The sequence below is a fragment of the Callorhinus ursinus genome, unplaced genomic scaffold (genome assembly GCF_003265705.2).
Source record: "Callorhinus ursinus isolate GAN/ISIS: 27379988/994484 unplaced genomic scaffold, GSC_fseal_2.0 scaffold3, whole genome shotgun sequence".
Taxonomy (NCBI): Eukaryota; Metazoa; Chordata; class Mammalia; order Carnivora; family Otariidae; genus Callorhinus; species Callorhinus ursinus.
In genome coordinates this window covers 37,523,372-37,549,395 of record NW_027397065.1, presented here as the reverse complement: position 1 = coordinate 37,549,395, position 26,024 = coordinate 37,523,372, and the positions used below count along the sequence as shown (strand labels likewise).

Sequence of the window (26,024 nt, the reverse complement as noted above, 5' to 3'; positions counted from 1 at the left end):
TTCTTAAGATTCTTTTAATGTGCTCTTTATATGGCTACTTCTCCCTCATCATCTATAAATGTATTTGTTGTTTCTCCTTTTAAATTTTATCCTTTTCTACTTTTTTATGATATTCTGTTATTCTTTAAGATATATTTTTATTAATAACATCATATTATTCTTTATAAGCTTAGTTATTTTCTATTTTCCACTATTGAGAAAGCTTTTAAATTTATTTTTTCCTCTTTCATTTTTTTTTAAGATTTTATTTATTTATTTGACAGAGAGAGACACAGCGAGAGAGGGAACACAAGCAGGGGGAGTGGGAGAGGGAGAGGCAGGCTTCCCGCGGAGTAGGGAGCCCGATGTGGGGCTCGATCCCAGGACCTTGGGATCATGACCTGAGCTGAAGGCTTAACGACTGAGCCACCCAGGCACCCCTGTTTTATTTAGTTTTTACAAGGAGCGTGATCTTACCTATTTTTGTTTCTATTTTGGTTTTTAAATTCTAGTTTATTAAATTGAAATATGACAAATTTTTCTATACTTTGTCTATGTTTCAGTGCTGATTGAAGCTTTCTTGTATAATATGCAGTCATTTTTTATTGCATATTCTATGAGCACTATTGTAGGAATTCATTAGTAGACTCTGTATTATTATTATTTTTTCCTACAATTAGTATATTTCCACTTTTCCTTATATTTTCTATATTTATAATTTGTGTTTTTAGGGTCAGTATAACTCACATGCTTTATCATTATAAAGCAGTCTTGTTTTACATAGTAATATTTAATTTATTTTTATACATTGTGCTGACATCAAGACCATGATCCATGCTTTCATATTTTCTTTCCTGATATAATTTTGCACATCCATCCATTTTCAAACTCCCGGAAGAACTTGGTTTAAGTACGTCTATTATACACAGTATAGAGCTGGGTTTTGCTTTGTGATACAATGTGAAAATTTCATATGTTTGCTTATAATTGGTGATTTAGACTCTGAGGTTTCTATGTATGTATTTGTGTATGTGTATAGGTAAATATATTCACATATATATGAATTCACATTCATATATTCATATTCTCCTGAAACTAAACATAAGACTTCTGTATCAAAACAGATTATTATTGCTTACATCAGTAAACACAACAGTTCCCCTTGTCCTTATCTTTCTTTTGGTTCAATTTTCTGTTTTCTTACCCTTATTTACTCTGATATTTTTTTGTTCATCATACAGATTCTGCCTTGTCAGAGCATGTAATTTAAATTCTGATCTCTCACTATAATCCATAAATCTATTTTATTTTTAATTCTGTAGTTTAAGAATTTTTGCTCTGATTTCCCCCAAAAAATCTATTTGTCTAAAGTCATGTGGTTTTCTTTGTCTTTCAAGTAAGGGCTCCAATGTAATATGTCCATTGAAGCCTTCCATATTCAAAAAATATTTGTTGACTGTTTACATAGGTCACAGCATGATTAGATAAATAATTCCTTAGATCATGTTTCTTTTTCTAATAGGTATTACTTTATTACCTTTCATTTTGTTTAATCTTTTCTGTGCTCCTCTGTTTTTGAATGTTGGTATATTCAATTTGATGTCAATCTGAATTTTTAATGAAAGATTTGGTCTTTATTTTTAGATCTGCTCAAAGGATTTGTTCCTTATCATTAAGATCTGGTATTTCAGTAAAATATATTCTATGGTAACCATTCTTGGTCAACTTTTCCTGGCATATGGTATATCCTTTAACCATATAGATTCATATTTCAATTTATTCAGGAATATGTCCTTGAATAATATCTCCATGTAATTTTTCTATTCAAATAGTTGGTCTACTTCTCTGGCAGAGCCAATTAATCATATTATATATATATATCTATTTTGTCTTATATCTACAATTATTTTTGTCTATAAATGTTTTGCCTTCTAATTTCCTTTTTTCCCATTCATTTTGATTGTTTTTCATAGTTCCATCCACTAAATCCCTTACTGTATTTTCTACAGCATCTGTTCTTTGATATATTTCTTCCATTTTTCTTTCTTTGTCTATAATGGTTGTGGTTTTCCTTTCTCCCACTCCCATTTATTCTATGGGTTCTGCCAGTTCAATTTTTATTTTCTTCTATTTTATTTGATTTTTCTGTATATTTGTTGTGTGGTTTTCCTTGATGGAGGTATTGCCTCACGGAATTCTTCTAATTCTCAGAAAATGTTTGGGCAAAATTTTCATGTGTTCTGTGGCAGCATTTTTCTTACCAAATTTTAGTAAGTTTTGCTGATTTTCTACCTTTTATTTTTATAATTTTTTTGTATTTATGCTGTTATGCTTCCTTTTTAGTGTTTTATGGAATCAGTTGAATTTTCCTGGCTCAGCTTTTTGCAGAATGCCACCACCCCTGAATTTTTTTTTAGTCTGTTCTCTAAGCATCGTTTATGGTGTTGCCCATATGGCTTCTAATCCATAGATTACAGTATCGATCATTCCAAATCTCACAGCTTTTGTCTGATGCAAGGGCTATAGGATGATAGAATTTCAGGATGAGCCCATTACATCCAGAAGGTGCCTTTTCGCTTGCATGTCTAGAAATCTACTGATATTGAGCTGCCTTATTTTAATTTTTTTCCGTATGGTTGCTAGTTTATTTCATTCTACATAATGTCTATGAAGATTTTGACTGGTTTTGCAGTTCTTATGCTTTTTGTAACTCACATTTTTGGTTTTATATCTGTTCAATTACAGTAGTGACTATAAACGCCAAAATCTCAATGCTTAACTCAGTAAAAGTTTATTTTTATCTCAAGTAGTCCAAAGGTGGTGCTTCTGTTTGGAAGGACTGATGGGACCACTATCTTCCAGTCAGTGATCTGGAACACAGGCTTTTTTTCATATTATGGCTCCACTTTCTTAAATGTGACTCCCACCATCACATGGTAAGCAGCTATAAGTGAAAAGATGAAAAGAAGTATTAAAGGACAAAGCATTGGAAGAGTGTACACAATCCTCATGACATTTTTATTGACTAAAATAGAATCATATTGTCTTACCCTCATGCAGAGGAGACTGACATATAATGTAGCCATAAGTTCAGTAAGACAAGAACATGAGTGTGATGATCAAATAACCATCTCTACCAGAGTAGAATGTTGGAAAGAAATCACTTAGTATTTCATGCTGCCATGACATATTAAAAATTGTTTCTACAGCTCTTTCTTACTTTAATATTTTAAGATTGAGCCTAAGAATTGGTACGTAATTTAGTAAATCTTTGATGAATGAGCTAAAATACAAAATACATACATAGTTGCTTATCTTACTGAAGGAATAATGCGTGAAAAAATGGCTGGATAGATCAGAAATGACAGGTAGATAAGGTGGGCAAATTGGTCTAACAATTCATCTTATACCATAACATATTATTTTCTTAGTTTTCTTCTTACTGTCTAATAGTCAAGGATGAATGTGAGACTTCAGGTATAGAGAAATATTAAAAAAAAAATGTAAAATCAGTGGATTCTATTCCAACTTTAATTTCACCCTTGCTCTGATTTTTTCTTTTTTACATTTTTTCTTATTCTCATTAAGACAGATTGCCACATGCAATACAATAAATTTAATAGGAAACAGCTTCCAAGTGCATTGTTTGGTTGGATTTACGCAAAGCACTTTTCAAAGTATAAACATGAAATTGTCCATAAAACCTGTGATGAAATTGGAAAGATTTATAAAAAGCTCAAAGAATTTATTCTGCTTTTATCTCATTTATAATCAGGAAATAAATAGGAATTTGAACCAACTTGAAGGAGGCCCCCTAAAATGCTCCAAAGTTAAACTTCATCCAGGCTTTGGATATCTATGCTTTGAAGTCTATGCAAAATCTTTTAAAGGTTGTTAGTATTCCTCAGTGTGGTCAGCAGACATTCATGTTCAAGTCCCCAGGATCTGTGAATATGTTATATTACATGTCAAAGAAAAATTAAGGCTACAGTTATGTTAAGGTTGCTTATCAGCTGACCTTAAAATGGAGAGATTATCCTGGATTATCCAGCTGGACCTGGTATGTTCAAAAGGGTCCTTAAATGTGAAAAGAAAGGTAGGAATGTCAATGTCAGAGAGAGAGAAAGATTCAACTGTTCATTGCTGACTTTGAGACAGAGGAAAGGAGTTATGAGCCAAGCAATACGGATAACCTCTAGAAGCCAAGAAAGTTAAAAAAAAAAAAAAAAAAAAAAGATTCTCCCTTAGAATTTCCAGAAAGGAGTACAGCCATGCAGACACTTTGATTTTAGCCCAGTAAGACCCATTTTGGACTTCTAATCTCCATAACGTCAGGATAATACATTTGTGTTGTTTTAAGCTATTGCTTGCTGTAATTTGTCATAGCAGCAATAGGAAACTAAGACATTCAATAAACGAGAATGTTTCTAGTCTACGAAATCCACATTTTTCCCAATTTATGCAGAACGGTATAGTTGAACAACATGAGACAGGTAGTTTGAAAGTCTAAAAGTATATAACTGAATTATCTGATCAGATTTGTTGTTTAATTTGCTTTATTGGTTCTAACCAATTATATTACATTTCTGCCATAACTAGCAACAGGTGTTTATTGGGCCATTTGAAAAAAAATCAGTTTATATGAAATGCCAAGATAAATCTTGTTTAATAGGAAACCGTATTGGTCACACTGATGAGGTAGAAGATAAATTATTATGTTTTGAGATTCAGTTTAATGCTCATTTCTTAAAAATAATTTAGCATTTGTGTGAAATCCAAATTCATATGTATTAGTTTATTTGTTTTCTTGTCAATTAAAAAAAAACAAACAAACTGTTTCTTGGAATGCTTGCGTGGCGCAGTCGGTTAAGCGTCTGCCTTCAGCTCAGGTCACGATCCCAGGGTCCTGGGATTGAGCCCCGCATCTGACTCCTTGCTTATCAGGGAGCCTGCTTCTCCCTCTGCCTACCACTCCCCCTGCTTGTGTTCCCTCTCTCTCTCTCTCTCTCTCTGACAAATAAATAAATAAAATCTTAAAAAAAAAAAAGTTTCTCTTCATGGAAAACATGTATTGCATTTTGATTAGGTTAGGAAAGACAAATAAACCTGACTAGTAAAAAGTAAAATAGTAGGTAGGGAAAAACATATTTGTGGACAGTTTCAGTGGAAGTATGCAAAAAAAAAAAAAATACTCAGAAGAAAATTATCTTCCAAACCATGCTTACATAACTAAAAGTGATTGTCACTTTTAGGTATCTCTCTAAAGAAGTGAACCATTTGCTCAGTAACTTAATCATGATCTAGATTTTCTTATTTAAGTAGCCAAGTAGGGAGGGTTGCTGGTTGGAAACGTAAAATGAGCTGAAACATCACAATAGTATAAAGTATATTTCTGATAATTTTGCTAATTAAATTGTTACAAAAAAGTTATAAAGCTCTGTCTGCCCCATGGGAAGGTTTATTGCTTTTCTGAAGTATTCCAACAAGAAACCAAACTATGAGCACTTATGAAACAGCATAATGTGTAAGGCCCAAAGTTAGGTTAGCCAAATTGTTTTGAAGAGGCATCAAATAATTGATCAGGAAGTAAAACTGTGATTACAGAATAAAATCACAGTTGAATTGTAGCAAATAATTGCAAAAATAATTAAAGTCACAAATCCTCCCAGTAACAATGTGAAACAATTCTCTTTAGTGCCCCACAGGGATGGAACTTGCTAGCTTTGATTGGGATTAAACCTGGAGGTAAAAGAAAAGGAAAATTGTGGTCTGGAAGAAATCATATTGAGAACATATCATCCATAAGAAAAAAAAAGTTCCTGAAAAGTGAATTTGGAAGTTAGGTAATTTCCATTTCAAAGGATGCAATTTATTATAGTTCCTTTAATGATTTTTAAAGAAGTCAACGTAAGCTTGAGCTTTCATATATAGATAGATTTCTGGTTCTCAGTTTATTTCTTCTTCTGCTATGGTAAAACAGAGCCAGCTTGTTTCACATCTCTAACTGAAAGAATAGGAACTTAATTAAGGGGAAAATTTTGCTTTCAAAAGAATTATGGATATGATTCTTATAAGCAAATGTTGACTCCGTAAGAGTAAAATAACTGTTCTTTTGCTTTTAGTACTTCTATTGCTCATATACAATGCATATAATACTCACTACTGGATGACACCTAGCAGTAGAATGAATGATTTCTGAAAATATGTCTTCCATTCTTTAAAAAAATCTAGTAATAAAAACACAATCTGAAACACACGAATATGTAGCTTATATTCTACTTGGCCTTCATGTTAGCTTCTCAGTCTTTCTTTTGATGTACATGTTATGGTCCAAGTGTAAATATTTACCCAATCTGTGATCTCTCAGGTTTAATAAATAGGATTGTCCAAGCAAAGAAGATATCATAAAAAAGCCTTAAAAGATAATGACATAAACCCCACTCTTGAATGTAAAGCACCTAGTTTTAGACAACAAACTAAACCCCAACTTTTAAAAGCTCCAGTGTTTTAAGTCAAATTATTTTATTAATTCTAAATTATTTATTGAGTCCTTACTGTGTCTTTGGCACTGTGTGGAACATTTTATACGTAAGGGATTTGTAATTATATTGTGAGAACAAAGCCTTCTCAGAATTACACACTAAAGTAAGACAAGGTGGTATATAGTTAGTTACAAAAATGAATGCAATAAATTACTCAATTTAGTGGGCTTTTTTAAACTCCAAATTAATATCTCCTTTTTAATTGAGTATATTGTACTAATGAATCTCAAATAGTCAATTTAAATTGCAGCTAGACAACCTCAATCTGTCTATATTTAATAAATACTAATTCAGCACATACTATGTACAGATACTGCATCATGAAATCAAACTAATATGATGAATAAAGTGAGAAAAATAGACATAGCTTTAGCTCTTTCAGAGCTTATACAATGGTAGGAGATATATACAAGAAAATAGGCAATTACAATATAGTGTGATAATAATGCTGTCAAGCAAGACAGTATCACCAGCTTGACAAGTCAAGACTGAAGGATGAATAGAAATTCACCAAATAGAGGGGCTAGAAATGTTCTGGTAGAGAATATAGCATATAGCAAATGTCCAAAGTTGGAGAAACAGAAAGAGAGGGAGAAGAAGAGAGAGGAAAAGAGATGACCTGCTTAATAAATGCCAGAAATTATTTATGGATATGATGGAGTCTGAGGAGAAGTATGAAAAAAAATGAGGGTGAAAGAAAAAGCAGGAATTATATCATAAGTAAAGCACAAGTGTACCTGTGCATGCACGCACACGCACACAAACACACACACAAACACACACACACACACATTTTTTTTTTCCATCTATCCAGGACAAAAACATTTCCAAGAGATTAACACCCTATCTGAAATTAATGTTCACAGAAAACAACACATCACTCTATGATATTTTTTGGAGACGGAGATAGTCCATTAGAAAAATACTGGAGAAACAATGGAGGGGCATTGTAATAAAGGCGGTGAGCATTGCTTTATGGTCACATCTACTGAAAAATAAGAGCTCTGTGGAGCAGCACAGAATAGGAGTCAGTCTCCAGAATGGCTGCATCCCACCTTTCCTATACCTCACTCTTTATACTTATTTATACAACAGGAGTTACACACCTGCAGCTGTGAACAACTCACAATTTATAAGCTACTTAGAGAAGTGTTTTGTTTTAACCACACAGTGATCCATTAGTTTTTGTTTTTGTTTTTGTTTTGCATTTAAAAATTTTGAAATTATAATTTAAAAATCCAGACTCCTATTTTTCTGTAAGAAACCTGAAGCTCTGGCAATGCTGTCCTTTCATTTCTTCATGGAAGAAACTGGCTGGAGCAGAATAACGGCAGCCTGTATAGGCAAGGAAAGCCAACATTTAGTTTGCTGCAGTCCTAAACACTCTCATATACCCAGGCTCTGTAGAAGTTGGAAACTTTGACTCAGGGTGTAACCTCCATGGCTGTTAGCCTTGTCACTAGGTTACTTTAGGTTTTTACCTTGTCTTCTGGATTTCTGGCTTGGTATCTTCTTTCACTTGGCTTGGAACCATATTTAACTTTTGGCTACGTTTCTACCATTCAGACTTGAATTCATAGACTTTGTCTTCCCACATATTGCCCCAGTGGACAGGTCCTCACACAGTCTATTACCATTTATAGAATGTCAAATAATAGAACTCCTCTGCTCAAAAATCTCCAAGAGATGTCCATTTCATTCAGAGTGAAAGCCAAATCCCTATCATTGATCCATAAGGATCAGTACTAACATTTCTGAACCTATCACCAACTATGCTCCTCACCTACTCTGTTCCAGCCCATTGTTCTCCTGGTTCTTATTCAAACATGCCAGATATGATCCAAATTCAGAGCCTTTCTGCAGTTTGAACAGTCTTCCCTCAGATATTTTTTACAGTTGCCTTTTTCTGTTCAGTTCTGACTTTTTCAAAGGCTTACCCTGATTACTTGATTTAATAGAGCAACTTGTTTTGCAATACCACCCCCCACCCCCGCTACTCACAAATCTCCTTATTCTGATCCACTTTTGTGGTTTTTGTTGTCTTGGTTATAGCATTATTTTCAAACCATATGTTTTGTAGGTATATTTTGTTTATTGTTTATCATCTATCTGTCTTTCTAGAATATATGCTCTGTGAAGGCAAGAATTGATGTCTTTTTATTGTTGTTGTTCATTAGTCCTCTCAAAGTCCCTGGACCAGTGACTAATAATAGCTGGAGGAATAAACAAATAAATGACTGAGTTACACCTGATAAATAAATGAATGAGTGGTTTACGATAAAATGCAAAAATTTCACCCCTATTCCAAGGTCTATTCATAAAATCTCTTATATTTACTTCCAGAAGGAACTTTTGTTTTGGAAGAACAATATATTTATCATCATCATTAAAAAAGTATTAGTGTATATGTTCTCCCAAAACCTCATGTTTTTAATCTGGCAAAAAGAATGCATTAATGCCTCTGAGTCTTAGTGTGAAGACATAAATAAACAAGTGATTATAAATATTCTTTATATAAGTGTTAGTTGTTACTAATAAAAAATAATAAAAAATAGAAACTAACATTTATTAAGCATATGCTGTGCATTAGGCACTATGCTAAGCATTTTATAAATATTATCTCATTTAATCTCATTGAATGCTTATAATAACCTCATGGTGCACAATATATTATTATGCCTAAAAACTAAAATTTAAAGAAGTCATTGGCAGAGCCACCACTTGAAGTCAGGTTTTTTTTTTTAATCCAAATTATTTTAACTACTATTCTATTCTTGTGTGTTATATTATAAAATAATAGTCACTTGTTTCTTATAGACCCAGGCACACCTATCTCTTTTTGTCTTTTCCTACATTCTTATTTCCCAGTTATTGATGCAGATCTTCCCTAAATGACACAGTAATAGACAGTTGTGCACCAGCATTTATTGAGGAATTGCTAAATGGTTTGAACTGGGCTAGAAGGTGCAGTAATAACCAAAGGGCCAAGTGTCTTACCAAAGCAGGAAGGCTACATCAGAGAGTACTCAGTGGTTGGACAAATGTCAAATGATAGTATCTAGGTTGAAACAAGAGGAGCAAGGCAACAAAGAATAGGAAAAAAAAGAAAAGACTATTCTTTGAAATGAACATGTTTCCCTGTAGCTATAGTGCCTCTTCTAAACTGACCCCATGGATATTAGTCCACTTTACATAAAACATTCTTATTCTGTACTTACATATTTTAGTGGGAGAAAAACAAATGAGAGATTGTCATCTGCCCCAGACTCTTGGCGTTTGCATGATTTCCTTCAACTAGCAATGAGCTAGAATTGCTGTTCCCTCCACTCAGTTGCATAGTTATGTGCTAAAACAAAAAGAGAAAAAGCGAAAAATGCAATTTGGGCAGCAGTAGTCCTCCAAACCCAGCATTTTTTTAGCCTATATTTCCCAAATGATATTCCAACAATCATAGTAATTTAGCATGTTATGTTCTTGATTCTGGTAGAGAGAAAGTGATTATGTAAAAAAAAAAAAAGGTATATTGTGCTGTGTGCTGTTTGATATTGCACTTCAGCAAAGGAGCATCACCAGCTGACAGTAATCAGGCAAGGAAGAGCAATTAGGCAGAAATTGCCCAGATTGTGCCTGAGCTTAATGAAGGTACAAAGGTGAAGATCACTTGTAGTTTGGTCAGCACATCGGGAGTTCAGAGTACAAAATGTACAACTTAGAAAGAAGGAAGTGTCCGTGAGCCCCACATATTAAGAGATCACTTTTAAATCTAAAGAGAGATCACTTGTTATTCAGGAGAATGGGAGACCAGTTTAAGTACTGGGGACTCTCAATGCCTGTTTGTCCTTATATCAGTCAGTGGATTAAGTGACACACAGTGAAGAAATAGGCTGTGATCTTCAAGATTATGGCTACCTTCTTAGGAAAACATATTAAATGTGTTTAGAGGAATATGATTGCTCTAAAGCAAAATAATTCAGGAAGCAAGTCCAGGGAATAGGGGCATTGTTTGGGTAAGGAAGTGATAGAGTAAGATGAAAGTCTTCTTTAAAAAAAAAAATGATCAAAACTATATGAGAAAATATGGTGTAAAAAGATAGGTGACCATAGCACTTTGCTGCTTAAACAGAACTTATAGATAAATCATCTCAGTTGCCAAATGAAGTGACAGAGTCGATTGAAAGGAGTGTTTGGAAATCACAGGCAAAGATTTTCAGTAGATTCAACATTTGGTAACTTTGAGACCTCAGGCATTTATTTAAAATCTCCAACTTTTGGTTTTCTTATCTTTACAATGGGGATAATACACCAAACTCAGGGCCCACTGAAGTGAGAAATAAATGAGATGATATTTAAACCAGCTAAGCCTATGCCTGGCACATGGGAAATGGTCAAATGTTGGCTCTTCTCTTCACTCTCTTGGCTCATAAAATAATAAATGGTCTGCTAACAGATTTATTCTTTTCAAGTCAAGATAATAAAGTTCAAGCTAGAGAAAATAGAGAAATGTTGAAAAGACATAAAGTAAAATGTGTAAGACTCTGCCTGTTTGTTATAGAGCATTTAACTTTTTAATGTCTTCAAATAGTTTCCATTTGATTTTCACAGTTTTTTTAATTATAGAAAGTATTTTTGTAATTACATACTTTATATATTATATACTTACAATGTTTCCAATAATAAAATAAAATCACATTGCTTCAATTAGCATTTAAATTAATTTCTTATAAACATTGCACTGAAATAGTTTTTCTTTACCTCTTGTTTTTATCTATCTACTCCATTTTCTTCTTTTCTATAATATGTTTAATCTTTCTGTGATACTGTGATTTCTAATAAGAAGTATATATTTGGTATCTGTCCCCTTTTCTAACACAGAGCTCCTAAAACCCTTGGAATTTCCTTAGGGATCACAGTGATAAAGGTGTCTTAATATTCATAACAAACTCCTTATAATCATACCTGAGTTTATGTTAATGAGGTTATTTTTGGAAAGAACTTAATGATGGGGGCTTGTTACCGGGGAAGCCAACCTTGTGATTGGAAAGTTGCAACTTTAAAGTCTCACTCCCCTGACCTCAGGGAAGAGGGGCTGGAAGTTGAATTGATTGCCAGTGGTCAATGATTTAATCAATTGTCCCTACGTAATATAGCCTCCATAAAAACCCAAAAGGATAGGATTTGCAAATATTCTGGGTTAGTGAACACGTGGAGGTTCAAGGAGAGAAACTTGCTCAGACAACTTAGGAGCTCTGCATTCTTTTCTCTATAAGTTGCCCCATACATTCTTCCATCTGGGTATTCCTGAGTAGTACCCTTTTATAATAAATCAGAAATATGGTAAGTAAAATGTTTCTCTGAGTTCTAAAAGCTGTTCTAGCAAATTTATTAAACCTACAGAAGATGTCCTTGGAAACTCTAATCAGTAGCCAGTGGGTCAGAAGCACAGGTGACAATTTGGACTAGTGGTGGGTGTCTGAAATAGGGGAGCGATGTCCAGTGGGATTAAGCCCTTGACCTGCAGGATCTGATGCTGTCTTCAGGTAGAGAGCATCAGAATTGAGTCAAATTGTAGGACACCCAACTAGTGTCACAGATTTGCTTGGTGTGGGGAGCTGTCTCTTATCTTAAGTTTCCTTTTGATATTTGCAGTCTTCCTTAATTAAGACCTTCAGTGTCATTTTAAACTCACCGTGCCTTAGGATTGCATTCTTAACCCCCTTCAAGCCACCCTTTCCACTGGCAAAATATTTACATTTTTAGAAATTAGGTCAGTTTGAGTATTTCTCCAGTGAGGAAAGAAGTTTCTATTGCCTTCTGCATTAAATTTTAAAGCTCTAGGACAGAATTGAAGATCTTTGAAAAATCTACCCCGTGCTGTTCTAGCTTCACGTCACCATCAGTGTCTCTCTTCTCTGCCTCAGAAATGGTCCCAGGGAGCAAGAATGAGCACAGGCATTGATGCTGGCTCATGGTACTGCTTTATATTTTCCTATGTTCAAACTGAACAGTTCAAAATGCATAGGTATAAAAATCCTGATATTCTTCAGATGAAATCTTACCAGATAACTCCTCAAATCTTGACGAGTGAGTATACTTTAAACATGTAGGAGTCATTTCCCTGGACATAGGGGCCATTTAAGAAAGCCCCACAAAGTCAAACCTTCAAAACAGCAGATGCGACTTTGAAAATGTCCTCGATATTTTCTCAAATATCCTCTATCTTTCCTCACACAAAGTGCTTTCTTTGATGTAACTATCGAACATACAGTACGCCCTAGGATCACTGCTTTCGACTAATTATAAAAAGAATCATAAAACACTGGACCCACATCACACAACCAGTGAGTGATAGACCCAGAACCACAAATCAAGTGATGTATTCAGATCCTCTCCACTATACAGCACTGCCTCTCGTATGTTGTTACAGTCTGCATCTTAGGAAAAACAGTCCAGAATTTGGGTAGATGCTTCATTTTTTTCTCAATTTATTTTTTTAAATCAGTTTAGAAACAAACAAAAAAAAAATCAGTATTCCAGTTTGATGCCAACTACCTTTTCAATTATTTGTTTTCAACTTCCCAATTGATGTTAGATTTTTTTTTTTTTCTAATTTGGCTTGTGGGAGGGAAATCATATGTATTCCATTTGTTTCTGTATCGCTAATGAAATTCCCATTTGTGAAATATGTTTCAAATGAAGAGTGTCTAAAATTATAAAGGTCTGAAATTAACTACCAATTTAACATATAGCATTCTAAATTTTACGATTAATTTAGCATACAATACATTTTTAATAAGAATGAAAGATTTTTTTTAAAAGAGGCATTTAATCCTGCTCATGTCTATACATGGAGAAAAAGAAGCAGATTGAATAATGAATACATTTACACTGTAAATTTTAAAATCTGTGGTGAATAGTTCCTGTAAAATTGTTTCTCTCTCATAGAAGAGTCACAGAGCATTGTGAATGTTTTCACTGGTTGGTGGTGTGCTGAGAGGTTGTCTGGTTATTTTGTTTTGTTTTTTAATTTATGACTGTTTCCATTCTCCATCAGTATTTTCAGATAATGCTATTGGAAGGGGATTTCATTTGCTTCGGCCAACATACGGCTGCTTTTCTAGATAGAATTGGAGAAATTTTAAAAAATGATCTATGCTTCTTCCTGCTGCAAATAATGTCCTTTTACCAATCTTTACTAGTGTAAAGGTGTGAGTGTGGGTGTGCATATGAATAACTAGAAGCAAAACTACAGGTAAATCAGCATATGCTGATGCTGTTTTAATAAAAGAATATGTTATTTTCCTTTTCTACTGGATAAGCCAGAGAAGAATTGCTATCAACATAAAGACAGTTAAAATGTAATGACATGCAGAGTTATCTCAGGGGGAGTACATCCAGTCTTATCTGTCTATCTCCAGGGGAGCATATGTAAACTAAGCATAAATATTTTTATGTGTGGCAGATTTTTAAAGCTAATTGTTAGTAAACCATGGCTTCACAAAAAAACCTCTAAGGGACAATAAACTGCTCCAGTATTAAGAGCATTGTAAAATAAAATTTGGCTAGTTTATATAATGTATTCAAAGAGAAATGATGGAAAACATAGTACCGATAGCATGCGGTATTTAGTTTGGTGTGAAAATATTTTAAATACGCATTATAGGACCAAAATTTGGAAGAAAAAATGCCCAACTAAGAATGAAAATCGAATAATGGCCATCTTTACTAGAGGGGAATATGAAACTTTCTTTCATTTTGCCAATTGATAAAATATAAATATATATGTGTATGTTTTTAGGACTAATGAGGGCAAGATCTCAATTAGCTGAACAGGATTAAGATGAATTTTAAATGTATTGGGAAAAGAATTTTCAGATACCCAGATAATGTAATCTCCCATCTCATAAATCACCAAAAAGAAAACCTACATTTTCATGGGTTGTGAAACTTTTTGCTGGCAAACAGCTACTCAGAAAAAAGAAAATATAAGTATAAACCTCATTTCAATTATTTTTTATTAAAAATTTTGAAAATTAAGCAATGCTAAATGTCACATGAAGAAAAATATATTGTAACTACAGCATTTATTGAATGATACACACAGGCCTCTGCGATGTATTTTCAAGATTATTGTTCAGTATAGTTCATTAGATAGAGCACATCATAGATTCATGGTAAATCATGTTAGTGATGACTATTAAAATTAACTGAATTTAGATAGCAAGGACTTTCTCGTTTTTGCCTCCCTATCTTCTATAAATTTGAATTCTATGTAATATTCTACACTTCTAAAATATGGACAATTTATTGTGGTTTTATGACTCTTATTGCATTTTGCTCTGAATTTAAAATTTAAAAAGTCCCCTACAGTTGAATACTGAAGTTCAGGTGTCTAATATTTGTAATAGCTTATATTAATACATTGTTTAAAAACATATTGTCAAATTTACAGTTGGAAATAAAATTAATGGAGCGACTACAACAACAAAAAATCTAGTTGTTTTGTACAAAGTCCTTCGCTAAAGGGTTCAGGGGTAGAGTATGAAATTTAATGAGTATTTTAAATGTCATGCATGTGCAGGGAAAGCACCAAGCTAAGTTCAATTTAAATGGCAGTGAATTAGTTAACGGGGGTGAAGAGAAAGGATAAATAACTAGATCCAACATCTGAATTCTCATTGCATTATACAGGAACCAAGAAAGCTAATAAGAGGCTGACTTTGACCAACAGTAATGTATTATCCAAGGATATTGTGTTGTCTTGATTCATGGGAATTAGACCAAATCTAGGATATATGGTGAAGTTTTCCTGCTTCATTTTTTCAGAAATATATAGTGAAGTTTAAAAGTTTTTTGTAGACACATTTTTTGCACATAAAAAAATTATTTCTCAAAAAATGCAAATAATTGATTTGATAAGTATTTAGTATTTAAAATTGACCTAAGACAAAAAAAATGTTTAAAAAGTTTTATTAGGGAGCCCCTGGGTACCTCAGTCATTAAGCCTCTGCCTTCAGCTCAGGTCATAATCACAGGGTCCTGGGATCGAGCCCCGCATCGGGCTCCCTGCTCGGAGGGAAGCCTGCTTCTCCCTCTCCCACTCCCCCTGCTTGTGTTCCCTCTCTCACTGTGTCTCTCTCTGTCATATAAACAAATAAAATCTTTAAAAAAGTAAATAAGTTTTATCAGATAGATTTCTAAAAACATGAAACCACGTATCTTGGCATTAATAGGTTGAGAGGTATTTAACTTCAGTTTCATAAAGGCCAAATAAAAGCAAAACTTAATGTCTTAAAATGGGCAGTACCATTGGTAATCTATCAGAAATGTATTGCTCTGACAGCAGCTCTTCCTGCTCACAGTCCGTTCCCTGTGCTTTAATAAACTATCCTTTTGCACCAAAGATGTCTCAAGAATTCTTGGTCGTCAGCTCCGGACCTCACCCCACCGAATTTCACCTATATTCCAAAACCCCATCAAGAAGAGCACCCCCTGGACTTAACACCACCCACTCCAGATGTCCCCACCAGTATCTCTCCACTTAGTGCGAGACTCCATCCCCATGATGACTTCACGTCAACAGATGATTCTTACCACCCACAGAGATACTTCCTGACTTCCTGTCAGCCTTAGATTCAGCTGCCTCCCCTTTTGTAACTCCCCTAGGTAGGGACATCTCTACACCCCTATTCAGCGAAAGGACGTTACAGAAAATGAGACCTTCTGCCTTCAACAACCTTAGATTTAAGGGTAAATATTGCTCAGGGAGGAAATGATGAGGGAGCAGAAGGGGCTAGCTGAAGACAAAGCATAATATGCACAACGTCTCCCACCCCACCCCACCCTCCCCTCTGGGTGGGAAGTGTGTGACATTCTTCCAGGAATCTCCCAACTGTTTTCATGTTAATACCTTGCTGGGGGAGAAACAAGCTTGATGATGGCTCTTGTATCTTGTTGTAGTCAGTCCTCTTTAGCATATGAAAGTTCTTTTGAAACCTCCCTTTTCTTTACTTACCCTAACACCGGGACAGGACCCATGCTTTAGTAAACCACCATTTTGCACCAAAAAAAAAAAAAAGAAAGAAATGTATTGCTCTTCAGATGTACAAAACTAATTAACATATTACCAAAGTTTCACTATTCTCTTATGGTGATTCTCTTTCTTGTTTGGTATCTCCCGTAATATGAACAAATGAATCTTGCTTTTATCTTGTTCACTGTTCTTTCTCAGACTTCTAGAACAGTGCCTGACACAGCTGCTTAATAACTATTTGTTGAATGAAGGATGAATGATTGAATAAATGAATGGGGTCCTGTTTCCATATTGCCCAGGTGTTGATAAATAGTCCAGATTTTTTTTAAAATTTGAACAGGGAAGGTTTACTATAAAAATGATTAATGACTTAGAGGAAATTAGCTAAGAGGGAATAAAAGAGTACACTAAAGAAAACTCTAGGGTTGAGGGACAGTAGTCAAGGAAGGAACAACCTTTTGGGAAAGTGAATCCTCTCCAAAGTCAAGCTTTGGACTGATAGGAGAGAGTGTCGTTGTCGCCCTTTGGTTGAGGGAGAGTTGACTAGGTTGTCCCAAAACAGAGTTGGTCGGCAGTCCATGGGCAGAGGCTGGCTGGAATGCCAGAGAAATGCTCTGGGGAGCTGCCTGCTGGAGGTACTGCCAAACTAGCTAGGAAGCCATAACCAGGAGGTCATCAGAAAGCAAGCTGGGGAGCCTCTGAGTCTAGATTTCTCTTGTGAAGGACTTTCATTAGTAACCCAGTGTGCAGTTATACAAAGCATGGAAAGGAAGTATGCTACAGACACTCTGTCCATCTAGGAAGTTAGAAATTAGACTGGGGTTAGAATTTAGGTACCAGCATTTGATTCCTTTTTACTGTATTCCAAAAGAACCTCAGTTATCTAGCCTTGGTTTTCCTGTCTGTACTTACAGTTCTTTAAAGGATTAAATCAGATAACCTATGCAAATGTCTAATATAGTATCTAACCATAGTAGACCCTCAGTTTGATTATTTTTTCCTAGTCCCCTTATATGGTCTATTCACAGTTTAAACCAGTAATCAGGATATCACTTCAGGATATCACTTCTTGCCCCCATACCATGCTATACTTAGTAGAAAAAAAAAATCCTAATTCTAGAATAATCCCATTCTTTCTTTACCATCTATGGAAAATGTGAGACTTACTAGGTAGGCAGAAAGCAAGAAGCTGCCTGAAATCTCTATGACAGAGCACTCATTAGAGTTTACCACTTCGTAACTTTCTAAAGCACTCTATGCCTATAGTCTAATTTGATCTGCAAATCCATTCTTAAAGAAATCAAAGAAGAGGCTGAATTATTGTTCTCATCTGAAACATGAAGAAACCCCTAGAGCCCTAGAACAGTGAATGACACATCACAGCTTGTTAGTAACCATGAAAAAAAGAGTCAATGTCATCTGATATCTGACTCCATCACTTTGCACAATTATGTAATCGAGCAGTATTTTATTATTTTATTTTATTTAAATTCAATTAATTAACATATAGCATATCATTAGTTTCAGAGGAAGAGTTCAGTTATTCACTGTTGCATTTAACACCCAGTGCTTATTATATCATGTGCCCTCCTTAATGCCTGTCACCCAGTTACCCCATTCCACTCCTACCTCCCCTCCAGCAATCCTCAGTTTGTTTCCTATAGTTAAGAGACTCTTATGGTTTGTCTCCCTCTCTGATTTCATCTTATTTTATTTTTCCATCCCTTCCCCTATGATCCTCTGTCAAAGATTTTTAATTTTTTGCTATTTATCTGCTTATTTGCTTTCCTTTGACACTAGGACTTTTCTTAAAATTACATATGTAAGGAAGTCCAACCTAAAAAATAAAGTCAAACTGACCTATTGTGTTCAAGGTAGGAATGTGGATACAGTGACCAATTCACTGGACTTCCCCTTCTCATCTCCTAAAATGGGCCCCATAGGTGAGAGGAAGCATCTTGCAGCTTTAAAGAATACCATTTCCTTTCAGATAATAAAGCCTGCTAAAATGCTGTAAAACAAATAAAAAAAGAGCACCTGCCAACTTCTATGGCCCCTTGCCTTACTTGGGTTTCCTCTCTTTGAAATCTGCCTTTTGCAATAAAGCAAAATATCCATCGATTTCAGTATATTGTTAAATATTACTAATTTTTGATACTACCTTGGCTGGACCAGAATGAGATCTGCCTTCTTGTTGCTAAAGATGCTGAATGCACACTTATGAGAACAGCCATGTCTCAGACACCATATAGAATGGACAAATAATTTAAACCTCTCTTAATTCCAGAATTACTCTATAACTGCTTTTGGCCTAAGATGGTATTAATTTTAAGTTATTATTTTTTAACTCTTACTGTTACCTGTCTTGTGACTTCCTGACTCTGTCTGCTTGCTTTTTAACTCCCCTAATCAAAACCTAATCCTCTGAATGGAATACATTTTTTTTTTAAATGAGTCTCAGTCCTTAAGCGGTTAAACTGCACCTCTGGGATCTCACAGAACAGTATCAGTCATCTTATGTCAAGAAAAAAATAATGTCTAATATTTGACAGAAATAAATTACTTCATATGGGACAGCTACATTTGGTCTGATACTTGTTGTCAGCTTTCACTGGAAGACGAGGAACTAAGAAATAGATTTCATCAAATTCTGAGATGGGAGGAAATGAAATCTTAGCAAAGAAAACAAGTTATGCCTCTGAAATGAATTGTATGAGCGGGAAGATATATCAGGTGAAAAGTGAATGTTAAAATCATTTACCAACAGATGACATAAAACATTTTGGACAGACATTTAAGGGTAGAAAGCCCTGATATTACCAGTTTATAAAATATTCATGTATTTAAGAAAACTAAATGATATCTAGATTTGGGAATTGCTTGTAAACATTCTCTGGTTTTAGCAGTATTTTTTTTTTCTTCATGATACTCCTATTTTTTTTCCATGAGCTGCCTATTTGATATGGGATTTAAAAAAAAAAAAGTTTGTAGTATAAATTTAATCCCTTACTTTGAATGTATCTACAGTAATTTCTCAGCACTTGCTCACCTGGATCACTGCAGATTTAAATAAAGGGACCATATGTACTGTCTTGCCTCAACAAAAAATGAAACATCATATTTGTCAAAAGAGGAGTAGAGGACCAGATAGCTTAGGGGATTAAAGGTGGGCAATGGAACCTTTCAACTCTAAGTCACTTCTTGCCATCTGTTTGTGGTAGGTTAACTTGACAGAAATTATTACTATCTAAAGGCTGTTCAGTTGTCTCCTAGTTGTCAGAGACATGGTGGTCTTCATCTAGCTCTTGTTAGACAGATGTCCATATCACACAAAACCGGTCCTGACTAGCAGCCAGTGAATTTATCCCCTTAGGGAAACACAAAACTTTCCTACCTTTGCCAACAAGGAGGAAAAAAAGGCTGTTTCAGGTGCTACCCACGGACAAAATGCCTCTGATGCTTTATCTTTGTCTTATCCAAGGAAGATCATTTGGAGATGAATATTCTGCTCTTCTAAGTCTACTTAAAATAGCTGACTCCCCAAAGTTAAAAGGCCCTAAAAATGCAGTTTGCAAAATTTAAATAGCTGGACTTAAGTATTAATGGTTTTGGGGAAAAATATATTCCTTGCACTCTCTCATTTCTCATCTTTATTTTTAAGAAGAGAATATTATGTAAATTTAAAAATGTTTAATGAATAACATATATTTGGACAGAAAAGTCCAAAAATGATAAGAATTTTCACAAAGTTAACATGGGTTGAAAAGTATCTTCAATAACACACATACTGTGATCAGCATCCTCAGGAAGCTTCTCTTGTGCCCCCACTTATCTCAGTTCCTACCTTCTCCCAAAAGCATTCTACATCTCTTTTCCATTACTGTTGGTTTTTGAGTGATCATTAATATAATTTATTCTTGAACAGTTTTGTCTGAGTTTAGGGCTAAAAACGTATTTGATTACAACTAGCAAAATAAGGATATGGGATATGCACACTTGAAGATGAGATTTATAATCTTGGGACTTGGATTACATCTGGCCAAAGTTTATGGAAGTTTATACATTTATTTACAATGGTTTCATGTTATATTTGTCTGTAGACGAACACACTAAGAGGGGAGGGGCACATTCAATGCAAGGCCTCAGACCATAAGAAAAAGTTACACAGAAACATGATGAAAGAAAGTGAAGTAGAATTAGTCTTGCATTAATGGTGGTATTTTATTTCTAACACTTAATTACATTATAATTTTAGGTGGAATATTTAACTCTTCTGGGTTTCAATTGCCTCAAGTATAAATGGGAATGCTAACAACTTGCTGAAGTCACTTCTTACTAAGATCAATGATTCTAGGAATATAGTTGAAAAAACATTTTTTCCCCCACTTTTTGCTGTCTTATCACCATCTCTACTACAAAGCTGGGGGATTGGTCTCTTTTTATCTTTACATGAGTAGAGGTAAGAGATGGGGACTTCTCATGATACCTGTTTCGAGCTGAGGAATACAAGATGTGTGGATGAATCTCTCTTTATGCCAAGGTCACAGCTGAAATGTCTATTTTAGACTATCTCAAGCCATGAGGCAATGCTAACTTGGTCGTTCTCAGCAAATATCTTTGAGAGGTAGGATACAGACTTAATCTTTCACATTATACAGATAAGAAATGAAATCACTGAACACTCAAGTGATTTATGAAGCAGCAGGTAAACGTTAGAAGAGGAAAAAAAGGAAATTTGGTCTCTTGTCTCTTCTTTCAGGATTCTTTTCAAGGGCTTCCTGCTGCTCCTGGACCACATAGGCACTTTTGATAGCCACCAGAATGAATATTGCAGAAACTGTATTCTGCAAAAGGTAGAATGTGACAAAGACAAAGGGGCTCTTTCTTATTAAGGCCTTGACCTCTGGTGTTCAGTTTTCCCAATATTAAGTGCATGGAGAAACAGCTTAATGGCAGAAATGTCACTGCCAGAACTTTAAAGAGGTTAATCAATACTGAGCCTCAATCAAAATTTTACCATTATGTTTCCAAACACTGGAGTCCTCATGGAGACTTTTACATATTCACTGAAATGTTTTTAGAACATAGAGGTCAGGCTTTTTAAATTGTTCAAGTGTTGCCAACCATCAGCAGTTCCCTGTAGATTATAAACAAGGAACAGAGCCACTGTCCTCCTATTTGATACTTATTTTCCCAGAAGAGAGTGGGAGCTGCTGGCTGAAATGTCAGAATAAAACAAGACTTGCCTATTTTTAGCTTCAGCTCATACAGTTTCCCTCTTCTTTAATCATATGTCAGGATTTTTAGACCTGCCACCTTTTGAGAGGCTTCAAGTTAAGGAGAGCTGAACTTAATAAATATGGAAGATACTTTAATATGAATTATTGCAATATATAGCTTTTAAATAATTATTATTATAGAAACATGCAGTGTTGGGATTTTATTTTTGACTATCCTAACCATTGTGTGTAAATAGATCCTTGGTCACAAAATTGAGCACAATGTCAAGGGTTCCACAAGGAATTAAAGGGGAAAAAAATAGAAAAATGTAAGAGGTTAATGTCCTAAACAGAAGCTGCATCTCAGGCAATATCCTTGCCTCCTCCATCCCATCCCATCCCATGACCAGAGAATATGTAAGAAAAGGGAGTATAATCAATTTCTAGCTCCAAAGAAGAATGTGTTGGATAGTAGAGAGTAAGAATTGGAAAGGTTTCAACTGCATTGAGATATCACGTTATCCAGTGGGAATACTAAGCTTAGAGCAGTAATTAAATCATAATAATATCTCTTATGTGGGTAGATGATGATTTGGTGAAAATTTAAGTATAGGTGACAGATTGACCTAGAGGCATGAAAACATTAGATACTTCATTCATTCAACAAATATTTACCGATGCCTACTATGTGCTAATATCTGCTCTAGATCCTGGGGATAGAGAGAGCAAATGGTTGTGGAAATTGTATTCTAGTGGGGGAAAATAAGTAACGACCAAATAAATGTATAGGTCAGACAGTGCTAACTGCTATGAGAGTTAAGGAAAGATAATGGAAGTGATTTTAGCTCAGAAAGCATAATCATGGAAGTCTTGTTTCATCATCAGTGTTGAGCAAAAACCTAAACAAAGTCCAGGAGTGAGCCATGTAGATATATCTGGGGAAGGAATGTTTCAGGCACCGGAATGGAACATGAAAAGTCATTGAAATGGAAAGATACCTGATGCATTTCAGGAAGAATCCAGAGAACAGTAGGCACAGCAAGTGTTCAGGATGGAGGTAGGAGGGGGCCAGAACGAGCAGTACCTTAGAGGTTTGTGGGGTTTTTATTATTTTTTTATTATTATGTTATGTTAATCACCATGCATTCCATCATTAGTTTTTGATGTAGTGTTCCATGATTCATTGTTTGCATATAACAGCCAGTGTTCCATGCAGAATGTGCCCTCTTTAATACCCATCACCAGGCTAACCCATCCTCCCACCCCCTCCCCTTTAAAACCCTCAGTTTGTTTTTCAGAGTCCATCGTCTCTCATAGTTCATCTCCCCCTCCGATTTCCCCCCCTTCATTCTTCCCCTCCTGCTATCTTGTTTTGTTTTTTTTTTAGCATATAATATATTATTTGTTTCAGAGGTACAGATCTGTGATTCAACGGTCTTGCACAATTCACAGCGCTCACCATAGCACATACCCTCCCCAATGCCTATCACCCAGCCACCCCATCCCTCCCACCCCCCACCACTCCAGCAACCCTCAGTTTATTTCCTGAGATTAAGAATTCCTCATATCAGTGAGGTCATATGATACATGTCTTTCTCTGATTGACTTATTTCGCTCAGTATAGCACCCTCCAGTTCCATCCATGTCATTGCAAATGGCAAGATTTCATTCCTTTTGATGGCTGCATAATATTCCTGTGTGTGTGTGTGTGTGTGTGTGTGTGTGTGTGTGTGTGTGTGTGTGTATGACATCTTCTTTATCCATTCATCTGTCGATGGACATCTTGGCTCTTTCCACAGTTTGGGTATTGTGGACATTGCTGCTATAAACATTGGGATGCACATACCCCTTCAGATCCCTACATTTGTATCTTTGGGGTAAATACCCAGTAGTGCAATTGCTGGATTGTAGGGTAGCTCTATTTTCAACTTTTTGAGGAACCTCCATACTGTTTTCCAGAGTGGCTGCACCAGCTTGCATTCCCACCAACAGTGAGGAGGGTTTCCCTTTCTCCACATCCTAGCCAACATCTGTCGTTTCCTCACTTGTTAATTTTAGCCATTCTGACTGGTGGTGTGAGCTGGTATCTCATTGAGGTTTTGATTTGGATTTCCCTTATGCCAAGGGATGTTGAGCACTTTTTCATGTGTCTGTTGGCCATTTGGATGTCTTCTTTGGAAAAATGTCTGTTCATGTCTTCTGCCCATTTCTTGATTGGATTATTTGTTTTTTGGGTGTTGAGTTTGATAAGTTCTTTATAGATTTTGGATACTAGTCCTTTATCTGATATGTCATTTGCAAATATCTTCTCCCATTCTGTTGGTTGTCTTTTGGTTTTGTTGACTTTCTTTTGCCGTGCAAAAGCTTTTTATCTTGATGAAGTCCCAATAGTTCATTTTTGCCCTTGCTTCTCTTGCCTTTGGTGATGTTTCTAGGAAGAAGTTGCTACGGCTGAGGTCGAAGAGGTTGCTGCCTGTGTTTTCCTTTAGGATTTTGATGGACTCCTGTCTCACATTTAGGTCTTTCAACCATTTGGAGTCTATTTTTCTGTGTGGTGTAAGGAAATGGTCCAGTTTCATTCTTCTGCATGTGGCAGTCCAATTTTCCCAACACCATTTGTTGAAGAGACTGTCTTTCTTTCCATTGGACATTCTTTCCTGCTTTGTCGAAGATTAGTTGACCATAGAGTTGAGGGTCCATTTCTGGGCTCTCTTTTCTGTTCCATTGATCTATGTGTCTGTTTTTGTGCCAGTACCATACTCTCTGGATGATGACAGCTTTGTAATAGAGCTTGAAGTCCAGAATTGTGATGCCGCCAGCTTTGCTTTTCTTCTTCAGGATTCCTCTGGCTATTTGGGCTCTTTTCTGGTTCCATACAAATTTTAGGATTATTTGTTCCATTTCTTTGAAAAAAGTGGATGGTATTTTGATGGGAATTGCATTGAATGTGTAGATTGCTCTAGGTAGTATTGACATCTTCACAATATTTGTTCTTCCAATCCATGAACATGGAACGTTTTTCCATTTTTTTGTGTCTTCCTTAATTTCTTTCATGAGTATTTTATAGTTTTCTGAGTACAGATCCTTTGCCTCTTTGGTTAGATTTATTCCTAGGTATCTTATGGTTTTGGGTGCAATTGTAAATGGGATCGACTCCTTAATTTCTCTTTCTTCTGTCTTGTTGTTGGTGTATAGGAATGCTACTGATTTATTTGCATTGATTTTATATCCTGCCACTTTACTGAATTCCTTGTTTTTTTTTTTTAAGATTTTATTTATTTGACAGAGAGAGCACAAGCAGAGGGAGAGAGAGGGAGAAGCAGGCTCCCTGATGAGCAAGGAGCCCAATGTGGGACTCGATCCCAGGACCCTGGGATCATGACCTGGGCTGAAGGCAGCCACTTAACTGACTGAATCACCCAGGTGTCCCTACCTTAGAGGTTTTAAAAAGCATTTTAGATTTTACTCAGAGGGATATGGGAAGGTTTTATACCATTTTAAAGTTTCGAGCAAGGAAATTTGTGATCAGATTTGCCTTTTAAAAGGATTTTTCTGCCTGCTCTATGCGACTAGATTGTTGGATTCCCCAGATGGAAAGCAGAGAGACCCGCAAGGGAATAAATATACCAGTCTAGGCAATCGATGCTGGTGGTTTTCTGACTAGGTGTTATCAATGAGAATAATTAAATGAAGCTTGATTCTAGATATATGTATAGAAGGAGATCCATCTGATGATGACAAGTTGAATGTGAGGTGTGAGAAGGGAGAATCAAGGATGATACCAAGGCCTTTGGCAAAAGGAAGTGGTAGGATGGACTTGCTGTTTACCAAGTTAGAAGAGACTGTAAAAGAAATGGATTTGGGGACCATGGGAGGGGCAGATTTCATGGAACTAGGATTTCAAGTTTGGACAACTTAAACTTGAGATCCTATTAGACTTCCAAGTAGAGATATAAAATCAGTGGCTAGATATATGAATTGAGTTCACAGAACAAGCCATGGCTAGTTTGTAAATCGATGAGTCATCAATCTATAGACGGATTTAAAGCCATGGATCTGAGTGAGTTCACCTAGGAAGTAAGCAAGACGGTAGTCTGAATGAAGTTATTTATTAATAAATCCATAAAAAGTAGGTTATCTTTACATTCTTTGATTCCTTGAAATCTAATAAAAATGGTCTTAACAATCAATTGGAGATATATTTATAACATATTTGAGGCTTAAGGTCTTGGGAATCATTTCTGTGGTTTATCA

At 35.4% G+C, this 26,024-nt stretch overlaps 1 long non-coding RNA gene across 1 annotated transcript in view; it reads right to left on the bottom strand.

Moving 5' to 3' along the window:
- Window positions 1-2,758: 2,758 nt before the first annotated feature.
- Window positions 2,759-26,024, bottom strand: part of LOC141371414 (uncharacterized) — a 62,568-nt gene continuing 39,302 nt past the window's right edge. Inside the window, exons 2-3 of the long non-coding RNA XR_012376369.1 lie at window positions 9,740-9,867; window positions 2,759-2,923 (exon numbers count right to left, since the gene is read on the bottom strand). This is a non-coding gene — a long non-coding RNA (uncharacterized lncRNA). The remainder of the gene's footprint in view (window positions 2,924-9,739; window positions 9,868-26,024) is intronic.